Source organism: Nomascus leucogenys, chromosome 15 (genome assembly GCF_006542625.1).
Source record: "Nomascus leucogenys isolate Asia chromosome 15, Asia_NLE_v1, whole genome shotgun sequence".
In the NCBI taxonomy this organism is placed as follows: Eukaryota; Metazoa; Chordata; class Mammalia; order Primates; family Hylobatidae; genus Nomascus; species Nomascus leucogenys.
The window spans coordinates 96212789-96225246 of record NC_044395.1 but is presented as its reverse complement, the minus strand read 5'-3'; the positions used below and the strand labels follow the sequence as shown (position 1 = coordinate 96225246).

The 12458-nt window shown below is 44.2% G+C and overlaps 1 protein-coding gene across 2 annotated transcripts in view; it reads right to left on the bottom strand.

The window, feature by feature from the left end:
• Positions 1–12458, bottom strand: part of LDLRAD3 (low density lipoprotein receptor class A domain containing 3) — a 291617-nt gene that overhangs the window by 278955 nt on the left and 204 nt on the right. The gene's annotated exons all lie outside the window — the stretch shown is intronic.

Below are 12458 nucleotides of genomic sequence, written 5' to 3'. Positions count from 1 at the left end.
AAATAAATAAATAAAATAAATAAAAATAAAGTTAAGTGTTTTACATGCATTATCTTATTTAAAATATTTCTACATGGTAAGGACCATTATCATACCTATTAACAGACGAAGATGCAATGGATTTTAAAAGTTTAAGAAACCTAGCCAAGGTCAAGGCAAGGAGCTGGAATCTGAATCCAGACTGACTCACTCTAAAGCCCGTATTCTTAATTACCACATCAACGCCTCTCAAACTTTAATATGCACATGTATCACTTGGGGATCTTGTTAAAATGCAGATTCTGATTCAGGTGATGCTGATGCTGTTGGTCTGTCAACCACACTAAGAGTAGCAAAGCTCTACACAATCCATATGGTAAAATCTTAAAAGAGAAAATACACTATACTCAACCAGGCAAATGTTTTCTAATAATTATTTTGAACTTTATTTTTAGAGATGGGGGTCTTGCTATGTTGCCCAGGCTGATCTCCACTTCTGGCCTCAAGCGATCCTCCTGTCTCAGCCTCCGGAGTAGCTGGAATTACAGGCATGGGCCACCATGCCCAGCTCTGTTATCGAATAATTTAAATAATGTGAATGCTTAATAATATATAACAAAAATATGCCTTCTTCTCAGTAACCTCTAAGTCCTCTTTCCACCCATATGAGAGGCCTGAAGCTGCTCTCGCAAATTCCCACCAGCAGACGCCCCTTGGGCAGCCACTGGTGTCAGACTCACTAAGCCCAACTCAAAGTTAATCAACCTTCTCATCTCATTATCCCCATAGCTTCCACTAGTGAGCACTTCCATAGATCCAGGGAGCAGGTGTGTGTAGGAAAGGCCCCTGGGGGCTCCCCAAGGAACTGGTCAGTCCCACCCACCATTCCCACTGCACACACCACCCAGTCCTCAGCACCTGATGAGCACTTCCCCATTCCCATAGACTTTACTTAAAACATTAGAACTATGTATTCTCTAAATATTTTAACCTTCCAAAATTTGGCAAGCACCAGCTAATTTTATACTTGACGAACCTTCAACACCCTTTCATTATGTTCCTAATTCTTCATGTCTTTGTATGTGGGATGATCAGATATTTGTTGTTTAATGAACCTTTTGTCATTTGCAGTAACCCTGTTTATCTATTTTAATGCTTAATGCTATGAAATTACTTATATGATACCATAAAAGCAGTCCTTACATAATGGATTTTATTTCCTTAACTTTTCACTCTATTTATTTCTCTTGGATTTTACTACGTATCCTAAAGTGAGCAGATACGTGATTTCTTTTAATAAGAGTTAGTAACATTTTGCTTTACATTTAGTCTTTAGTTGATGTATTTATATCGCCTTCCACTTCCCTTTAATGTTATATTTACTGATGTCCTTCCTTTCTGGAATCATTTGCATGGTTTGACCAGCAAAGTTTTATTTCCTTTTAAAATAGACCAGAAGACAACCAACTGTTCCTTACGATTTCATGTGTTTAATACTGTTTTTTTTGTTTTGTTTTGTTTTGAGAGAGAGTCTCATTCTGTTGCCCAGGCTGGAGTGCAGTGGTGCAATCTCAGCTCATTACAACCTCCACCTCCCAGGTTCCAGTGATTCTCGTGCCTCAGCCTCCCAAGTAGCTGGGATTACAGGCATGTGCCACCATGCCCAGCTAATTTTTATATTTTTAGTAGAGATGGTGTTTCGCCATGTTGGCCAGGCTGGTCTCGAAGTCCTGGCCTCAAGTTATCTGCCCGCCTCAGCCTCCCAAGGTGTAAGCCAGCGCACCCGGCCTAATACTGTTATTTTATAAAGCAGACCTGCTTTAATTTATTTCTTCTTGGTGAACTCTCCTACTTGTTAAGTAAACTATGTAAACTCCTTTCAAATGGAATTAAGATGCATAGCAGTTTTCATTAGACTGTCAGAAACCCTTTTGATATGTCACATGCTAGTCTCATAATGAATCTAATTTATCACCTGATTTAAAATTGCTATAATACATTGCCCTCTCAAAGGCCTCTTTTTCTCTGTCTTTTTAAGCCAAGGGATATCTTGTAAAGATCCTTCCAAGTCTTTGAAGATCAATGAGACTGTTCTAAACTCTAGCGACGGAGAAGCAATTTTCACCAAAAGGCAAAGTTGGCTTGGCCGGGTAAATTTCATTCACCATGGCTTAGTCTGACTCTCCCAATTCCGTCTCTTTTTCAAAGTCATAGACATGTCTTTAGTGATCCCCTTCATTCCTCCTTGTAGGTAACTTAGAGGAAATCCTACTGTGTGCCTGACACTATGCCAAGCACTGAACCAGGTTCTGGAGTATAACAACAAATAAGATAGACATCAAAAACACAATAGACTCCATCCCGCCTCATGGAGGTTTAGTCACACAGGAAAACAGGAGAATTCTTTTTTCTGTTCAGGATTGTTGCCAAGTCACATTTTATGGGTACTTTTAAAAGATGCTGATGTTGCCCTTCAATTCTAGGCAGTGTTCCTTTCTCTGAATATATATATATATATATATATATTCATATTTTGTACCATCTCTGACTGTTCTGGTGTGCTTATTATTCAAAAACTGAACCCTAGTATATTTTTGACATCTGTTAGCTTTTCTTGTATTGTCATTATCATTTACTTGAATAACATAAATGAAATCTGGGTATGCTAAACCTTTATTATGTCACCACTGCCCTTCATAGGATCCACCGATGTTTATTGTTACACTGTAACATCTACAAGATTAGTTCTATCTTTCATTAATACCAAATATTCTTAATGTAAAAGTCATTCTTTCCAACTTCATCTCTTTTACAGTAGTAAGCATCAACTCACTCCAATCCTGCTTCCCCAGGTTCCTGCCGGCTGGGCTCACTTGCTAGTATCATACTTTTTAATCAAGCTTATGCCAATGTTTTTATCAATCTGTTTTTGAAACACCTTATTTAGTTCTGTTCTGGTTTCTCTTAGCATCAACCATTCTTTACAGCTTTAACTCTGATGAAATACCCTATGTTGCTAATCACTCTTCCCCTCCCCAAATTCCCCCAATTTTATTTTTATAATAAAAAAACAAGTTAAATTTAGAACTTTCCAAATCAATCAAGAGGCTTTTTTCAACAGACTGTGGAACTACAAGTGTGACTAGGGCTCATTTTTCAGCCATGTCCAATTAGTTTAACGACGCCTGGAGAACACTGCTCTGATTCAAGGCTAAAGCTGAAGGAAAATGTTCCAGTAATGCCATCAAAGAGGACACACTTCTGACGTTCGCCAAGCCAAACTCACTGGGTCTTATAATAATGAGAAGCGATTTTTAATGCAATAAAATTAAACACCCTTTACGCTTTCATTTCTCTATGCCAACAAACACATAAGTCTCCCACTGCCACCTGGAACACTGGCACCTTAGGTTTGCAAGTCTTCTAAATCAAGTTATTCATAAATTCCACATCCTTGCAGCACCCGGATGCCCAAGGCCTGTTCCAGAGTAAGCTAAAGGGCCTGCCCTCCCTCCCTGTGGCCGCTCTCCAGGACAGAGACAACATCGTCTGCACACTGAGCTATTTGTCTGTCAAAAATCACAGTTGGATTTGGGCAACAACGAATTCACCCAATTTATCACCCATCTCTTGATATCACAATGACTCAATAAAAGGAGAGTCTGGTTCTCAGGTCTCTGGAAAGGCCTTGAGAGTAAGTTTAAAATCCTGGGGTTCACGCTGCTCTGCCTGTAGCTAACAGTTTACAGGCCTGTGGCATTACTTTCTCACAAGGCACCACTGCCTACTTTCTCACAAGAGCCCCTTAGTTTGAAGCAACAAGGTGGGGCCAATCATTTCTAGTTTCTTTCTGGAGCAACATATTAAAATTTCAGCTTCCACAATAAAGAACATCAATCTCTAGTTCAGGAAACGTTCTCTTATACATGGACCATATAAGCTTAAGCTCAGGGTCAGAAAGTAATTTTAAAAATACTTTAATTTCTCTTTCGATATAAGGCATTATCATCAGTACTGTATCTTTGTCTAGAAAATATACTTCCAGACTTTTTGAACAGTGGGCCCTTCTACTTGGCACCCAGCACTATTTGAGGGAAGTGCTGAAAAGAAATTGCTTTTGGTTGGTATTCTAACAAAATATTCCCATAAAGGGGGGAGGGAAATTGTCTCCATCATTAATATATTCAAAGGCAAGTGTCATGGTGCTGAAATAACTTGTTTATTCTTATTTTTGTTTAATAAATTGAGTCTCTGCAAAAGCCAATTTAAACACCTATACTGATACGTTCTCCACATAGGAGAACAGCAGAACAGCAGTTTCCATCTGCCAAAGACAGGCCATTTGAGTAGAATCAACTTGAGATGCCCCCCACTCCAATGGCTCTCGGTAACAAATCATTCTATCCAACACGATAAGCATGGAGTCAATATTGACATCCCTATGCAATGCTGGAATTCTCCAGCACAAGGTAGACAGTGCGATTCTTCTCCCAACACATACAGACTTGGATTTCTATTCTATACCAAAGCAGCAGGCCCAGTGGTTAAGAGACCAAGTCTAAGTCACACAGACCCACGTGCCAATTCTGAAACAATCTCTTACTGGTCGAAGGTTTAGGAAAGTTACTGAACCTTTTAGTTTCCTCATCTATAAAATAGTAAAGCATACTACCCACCTGAATAAACTGCTCTGAAAATGAAATAAGATCCACCAGCAGAGAAAGCATTAAATAAATTATAGTATGTACACACACCAGAAAGCTGTTTTTAAAAGAATGGGTAGGTATATAAGAGCAGAAAGAAAGATGGCCAAGAAGACACTTTTATTTGATGTTGTAACATCTCTGACATCAGGATGTACCTAATGGCCAGCTGCATCTTCTAAAAGCACGGGGTGGGCGGAAGCTGTGATTTATTGGTCACTGGCAGTGCCTGGGTAAACCTGGTCACAGCTGTTCCTATTTCGTCACTTCCCTCCAGTTAGGTGCATGGCTGGTGCTGCACAGTTTGAACTGACCTGCTATTTAGAATGTCCTTCAAAAGATGATGTTAAAATGTGGCATTGAAATGAAAAATTAAACACATTTGTGTATACACAAAGAGGCAGGGAAACAGCATGAATTTGATAATAGTGAAGCAAATATCTCTCACTGCAAGAAATTACCATAATTCCACATTTTCTTGCAAAGCAAAGGCCAGAACTTTAACAGAATTAAAAGAGGAAAACGCAAATAACTGAAGGTGTATCAGCTGTGCTTCTGAGATAGCAGCAAAAGCGGTGTCTGTTCAAGAGCCGAGCAAAGCAAGGGAAGGTGAGGGAAACTGCCAAATTGCTTGGGAATAACTGAAATGTCTAAACAACAGGAGACAGATGTGACCCATTCACACGGCTCAAAATAAAATTGATGAAATATAGTACTTGAATTAAAAAGCCAGCCAAAAAACTACAAATAGGGACAAGAAGGAGCTCATTAAATTATGTCTCTCTGTGTGTGTACCTGTATATAATTATAAATCCATGTTAAAGCTAAATTGATATATACCAGACAATTCACAGTAGTTACTTAAGGGAGGGGAGAGAAATGGGAAAGGAAGCTGAAGGAAGATTTTAATGTTTTATTATTGCCATTACTTCTAATTTGTATGAATTTTATATCATAAGCACGTACTCAGTCTGTGTATTTTTTTTTTTTTTTTTGAGACAGAGTCTCACTATGTCACCTAGGCAGGAGTCAGTGGCACAATCTCGGCTCACTGCAATCTCCACCTCCCGGGTTCAAGTGATTCTCCTGCCTCAGCCTCCCAAGTAGCTGGGATTACAGGTGCATGCCACCACTCCTGGCTAACGTTTTGCATTTTTAGAAGAGACGGGGTTTCACCATGTTAGCTAGGATGGTCTCGATCTTCTGACTTTGTGATCCGCCCACCTCGTCCTCCCAAAGTGCTGGGATTACAGGCATGAGCCACTGCGCCTGGCCCCCGTGTATTATTTTTGCAGTGTTTGTAATTCAAGAAGTTTACAACAAAATAAGACACATACTGTGCTTGCCACCCTGCCAGACAGAGTAAACCTTCAATGAATGGGAGCCACTCTTACTCTTCTAGACACCACAAAAGAAAAAGTATCATAGACATTTAATATACGATCCCAGTCCCTCAAGGAGTTTTCAATCTAGTAGGATTTAGAAGGTAAGAGAGGTTTTACATATACAGTATATATATAACCAGGGTATACACACACACATGCACACACATATATACTGTGTATGACCATGAGGTAAAGAAGGCTATTGTCCAAAAGCCACAGAAGACATTTGCAGCTCAAACCTCAGAAGCCTAGAGCTAGAAAAGTCACAGAGCACCAATACACGTATACCAGTATTTTATCTTGAAAGCTAAAGAAGCAGACTAGGACATGTGTCATCACCTCTGAAACCTGTTCAAGAATGACACATTGATTAAATATCCCTGAAGACGCAATACCCATGTTTGCCTGGGCACCGTGACATCTTCACAGCTCTGTGTTCCCATCAAGGTCCAAGATCCATCAGTACATATCCTGTTTAGAAATGCCTCTGAGATAACACTGGCGGAGAGCCTCTACCCTTCCCAGATAGCGAAGAAGGTCAACAATCCCATTTCCATCAGTGGGTCATTTGGGTCTTCAAGGGCAAAGAACAAGTTTTACATGGCTTTGCCTACCCCTGGAAATAGACACAGTGCCTGGGTGTTGCAGAGATGATGGCACAATGACAAACGACCAAATAAAATATTAAGAAATTTCTAATTATCCAAAGACAAAGAAAATGACATTTGCACACTCAGGAAGCTAGAGCTCCTCACTAGAGAAGGCTTTTCCAAGAGGGCACGGTTTCGGGTAAATGGGCCTGAACTGAAACAATGTGCACTTCTCCCCAGGAAGCCATCGTCCTCCTCTGGGTGCCACCTTGCATCCTGTGAATTCATGCCCAAAAGAAGACAGCTGCAGATAAGTTATGTGGCTAGTCTGAAGAGAGGTGGAAGTACAATTCTTAAGGAAGGTTTGGAACAGAGCAAGGCAAAACGACAGCTGGAAGGAAAGGTGTCTTAAAGGAACTGAAGTGTTATAAAGCGATACAGAGCAACAAAGAGACTTTAGAGAAAAAAGTGTAAGATGAAAACTTCTAAAAACACACACACACACAGCTTGCCGCCAGTAGAGATGATTTTCCCAAGCGCCTGCAGAACGAATCAAGTTGTAAGGCCTTTTGATGGCAAGGGAGAAGGAATTATGGGGAGGGAAAGGGGAGCCGAGAAGAACAATACCTACTCTGTGGAGTGGAGGAAGGGGAACTTCCAGGGTTAGGATTTCAACACAAGACTTCCAAGGCAATCTGGCAGCTTGTGCTCCTATAGTCCTCAGGGCTGGTGAACCTCCCAGGTTTAACATTCAGGGAACCAGGTGGCTTTTGGTGTCAGCTGTCACCTGCCTGTCACCTGCTTTCTCTGCACATGTCTCTCCCAAGGAAACCACGTATAGAAAATTCCAGAAGTTTTCACTCTGACACAAGAGGAAAGCGAGAGGGAAAGGGTCAGTGCTGAGGGCATTTCTGGTGAAGAATGGGTTTTCCCATGGAACTGTGTGGCTACAAAACATAAAGCCAAAGCCCAGAGGCCCTTGGGAGTAGGATGGCATCTTGACCCCCAGCATCCAGAAGACACACTCAGGATGCACAATAATAATGCTCAAGATGCATGGCAAGGACACTTGCTCACGCTAGACCAGGGGTTCTCAACTAGGGGCAACGTGGCAATGTCGGGAGGCATTTTTGGCTGTCACCACTGTGGGTGAAGAGGAAGCCAGTACAGGCATCGAGAACTAGTGATGCTCCTGTGACCATCCCGCAATGCACAGGACAACCCCCACAACAAAGAACTACCCAGGCCAAGGTGTCGTTGGTACCAAGGCTGAGAAACCCTGCCTGAGACTAACCCCATCTCTGCAACCACCTCCAAAAGCCTTAAAGAATCCTACCCCAAGTAAACTTTTGCTCTCCCCCGACCAAGCAGTTACTCTGTCATAAAAGTCCACGTACTATCTTAAGACATATTAAACATCAAGCCAATGATGTGACAAGCAAATATGGCATATCAAAAGTACCTGGCTGCTCTCCCAGCAAACGTCTTCAAGATACTCTTTAGCATCCAAGTGAGTAGATTTTTTCACAATAGAAGGCAGTTACATATATATGCGCACACGCGCGCGCGCACACACACACACGATCAGCCAACTTAAAAATCTCCCTGGTTGTCAGGTAGAGGCACTGGCATAACAACAACAACAAAACTGCACGGTTAGAACGGTCCAAGCATTTCCTAAATATTTCTCAGACAGAAAGAGGGGAAAGAACAAACAAGAAAACCCAACAACCAAAAATAGATCCGTCCCTGGGGCAATCCCATAGCTAAAAACAGTTCCATCACTCCAAAGCATGTCCACGGTGGAAAGTACCTTATATTTTTAATTCTAAAATACAATAAACACATTTTAAGGGGGGAATATGAATTTAGAGCTCAAAGAATGAAAACGAACCCCCATGTAACTACAATTCGGGTCAAGAAATCGAACCCTGGCTGGTATCATCTCCCCGCCTAGTGTTTGTCACTCACCCACGCACACAGCAAAAGGACCAGAGTTATCCTGAAAAAGTTTCATCTTCACATAAGGATTGAGATGTATTTTATGTATTTACCATGAACACCAAAGTGTCCTGCAGAGAAAGCTGATGTCTCTACTGAATAACTCCTGGGCAGTGACCACAAAGTGAACAGATTTGGGGAGGGCGAGCATTCATGTAAACAATCTCACTGTGTCAATTTGCAAGAGCACTGTGGAGGAAAGGCACGGAAGCATGGTGCAGGAAGCCTGGAAACAGAGTGGGAACAGCCCAGGTTGGGGACAAGGAGAAGCTTAAGTTAGAATCTAGGCTTCAGCCTTTACTGTGGTACCCTGGGTATTATCAATCTCTCCTGAACCACACAATGATTTCCTGCCACATGATATCCTTGGCAAGTTTCAATGGGATCATGTGCTTAAAGTAACGAGCAAAGCATCTCACACACAGGAGATGCTTCACTAATAGTGGGTTCCCTCTCTTTCCCTTGCCCACACAAACAGGCAAGGTTGTAAAGGCCAATTCTTTTTTCTTTCTTTCTTTCTTTAATTGAGGCAGTCTTGCTCTGGAGTGCAGTGGCGCGAACTTGGCTTACTGCAACCTCTGCCTCCCAGGTTCAAGTGGTTCTCCCACCTCGGCCTCCGGAGTAGCTGGGATCACAGGCACACGTCACCACGCCTGGCTAATTTTTGTATTTTTAGTAGAGAAGACGGTTTCACCATGTTGGCCAGGCTGGTCTCAAACTCCTGACCTCAAGTGATCCACACATCTTGGCCTCCCAAAGTGCTGGGATTACAGGTGTGAGCCATTACTCTGGCTTAAGGCCAATTCTTTAATATGAAATTAGTTGATTATAAGTGTTCCTAAACTCCAAATTCTCTAAACTGCTTTACAAAGGTGACAATACAAGTGCACTTTCAATTTATCCTGCAGACTAGCTGAAAGGTGTCTAAACCACTCTTCAAGGCCGAGAACTTACCACCCCACCCTCTCCTACTCACATCTCTCTCCCTCCCCCACTTATCCCAGAGTAAATGGCCTAAGTCGGCTGTCAGGAAAAAACATCTCACACCCCAGTAGGGAGCCTTAGTCACATCTCTTTGAAGATGAAAAGCAACAAGGTGTGTTTATTTGTACTCTGGTGTACAAGGCCTCTTTTAGGCCTCATCTTCCCGAGCTGAGCTGTGCTGAGAGCCGTGCACAGCTACTCAGCTAGTTAAAAACATTAAAACCCGCCCCTCACACCGTTAAGCAGATCTTTCCAGGAGAAAAGGTCAATACTCACTCCTGGGAAAATCGAGCCTTTTCACTGATAGAGAATGTCAGGAAGTCTAGGCAAAGGTCAGTCCTGGAGGAGGTGAGAAGACGGACCACCATCCAGCATGGCTGCCTTTAGAAATGACTGGAGCCCTACGCACTTAAACCCAGAGTCCACCCACATGCAGGAAAACTGGACATCAGACGACGTGACTTGGGCTGAGTCTCTCTCGCAGGATACATTAAAAAATAGCAATGGTGAAAATCAATGCTTCACTTCCCTAACACAAATAAAAACAAAGGAAGAAAAAAATACGAAAGGTGTCTGAGAAGGTTCCTGAATAAAAAAGGCCTCCAAACTGCTCTTGGAATGTCAGCGGCTTTCCAGCCCCACAAAGACTCAGGACTCTAACTACGGTTCAACCTTGACCCCGGGATTCTTTCACAGACTATCAGATGGAGACAGAAATCCAAAGTCTTGGCTTTTACAATCTCTCTTGTTTTATCAACTTCCCAGAAGAGGATCGAAGCATAGGCTATAGGATGGAGGGGTAGGGTCTCTAGTCTGGCTATGAAACCCAAACTGAACCAAACAGGCTTTTCTTATGGGATGGGAGCCCAGGGGCATCTGGTTGACATTAGGAAAAATGACCAGCCCTGTTTCTGGCAACACTTGGGTCAAAGTGAAATCCATGCTAAAAAGATGACACTTAACGTAACATGAAAGATGCACACACTCCAACCTGCCTAGATGTTTCTAAGGCAGCAACTGTAAAGGTAACTCAAAGCCCACAGATAATGGAAAACTCACTAGGGACAGTTGGGCTATTCCTCCCCCTACCCGTCCACTCCCCACTATGACCATTTTATTTATTTTAGCCCTATTTTAGATGTACACACACACATTAAATAGCCACTGCTGACCAGACAGGGACAAAATTAACTTTACAACTATTTTTACAGAGATGGAGACTCAACTAAAGCAACCCAGTACCAACTGGGAGATGCAATAAATAAGTTTCCATTTGGCCACAGTGGCTCTCCCAGGACACACACAAGAGCCAGCTTCCATACTGTCCTTCTCAGGTGCTATGAGGGGACACACCACAGCTACACAAATTGAATTTGTGAATCCAAACAGGTCTTCATGTCTGTAGACGCCCTGGAAATCGACCTGCTCTAACAGCCTCCAAACAATTCACACCTGCTCCTGGCTGACCACTGTCCTGTGAGAACTCTCCCCAGGTGGACTAATTTAAGGGCACTCTCACCCAGACCTGGTTAAAAATCCACAGCAGTCACCAGGAGGTCTAGCCCCTCCCTGGAAGCCCAGCAAACCCACAAGCATCTAAATGGGGTATCAGAGGAGTGGAGATAATGTCATGGGTCTGAGAGCAGGAAAGGCTGCCCAGTGGGCTGTGAGGATGCCCAGGATCAGGGACATCAAGGAAGAGAGGAGATTTCCCTTTAACGCATTCATACCTCCAAGGCACAGCTAAGAATGAAGTGAGCCTCAACTTAGCAAACCCACACACCACCAAAGACACCTCGACAGCCAAGCTGCTAGAAGCACTTGGCAAAATAAGGCAGTTATTAGACATGTGGATGGCACAAACACCAGGCAAGCAAGATTCTGCTGAAGAAAGTTTACTGGGCCCTGTCACCCACATTCTGGGCATCAGATGCCCAGAAATAAACGTCAAGGGGCCAAGGGCGGGCCCAGCCCAGGAGGGACAGCTGACAGCTGTGGGCGGCGGGCAGGGGCAGAGGAGGAAGAGCTCCCAGGCTGGAATTCGGATCATGCCCACATCAGCAGAAAAGTTCCTGGGAACAACACGCTGTCTGGAAGGGAAGGAGGCTTGCTACGGTCCAGGCCCCGGGATGCACACGCGGTGGTGATGCCAGGTTCAAAGGGCCGCCGGATGAAGCCCCGTGTCCTCTCCCAGGGCCCCTCGCCGGTCAGGGCGCCCATCGCGGGGCAAGTAGGGTGGTCAGACGTCTTAAATAAAGCTTCGGTTCCCAGGATCAGTGGGAAAAATGAAGAATTCCCAGAACCGGCCCTGCTTCAACTCACTTTACCCAAACCAAGCAGTCCCAGAGAGGAATGAAAGGAAGCAGCTTTGCTACTCTCTCCGCGGTGCAGGTGGGGAAACTGAGGCACGGAGTGCAACGCCAGAGACTCGGGAAGAGGCCCAGAGGAGGCTAATGCAGCCGCGCGCGCCCAGGCGTCTGGGAAGATGAGACCAGGGAAGAGTTCTCTCCTCTCCTTTCCTCTCCCCGCCTCCGTTCCTCAGCACACACAACACACACACACAGCCACACTCGAGCTACGCCCAATCCGGGCAGCCGCCGGGCTCCCCAGACCCGGACTGCACACAGAGCTCCGCCCGCGCACACAGCACAACACGACCCGGCGCGCACGCCCGCACAATAGGACGGCGCGCACCCCGCGGCGGCCCCTCGGCAGGGTCCGGGCCAGCCCGGCGCCGGGGTCCGCCCTCCGCGCACACCCACGCCCGGAGAGCGGCCTGCGCCCGGGAGGGGACGCGATGGCACCCGGCCGCTGCG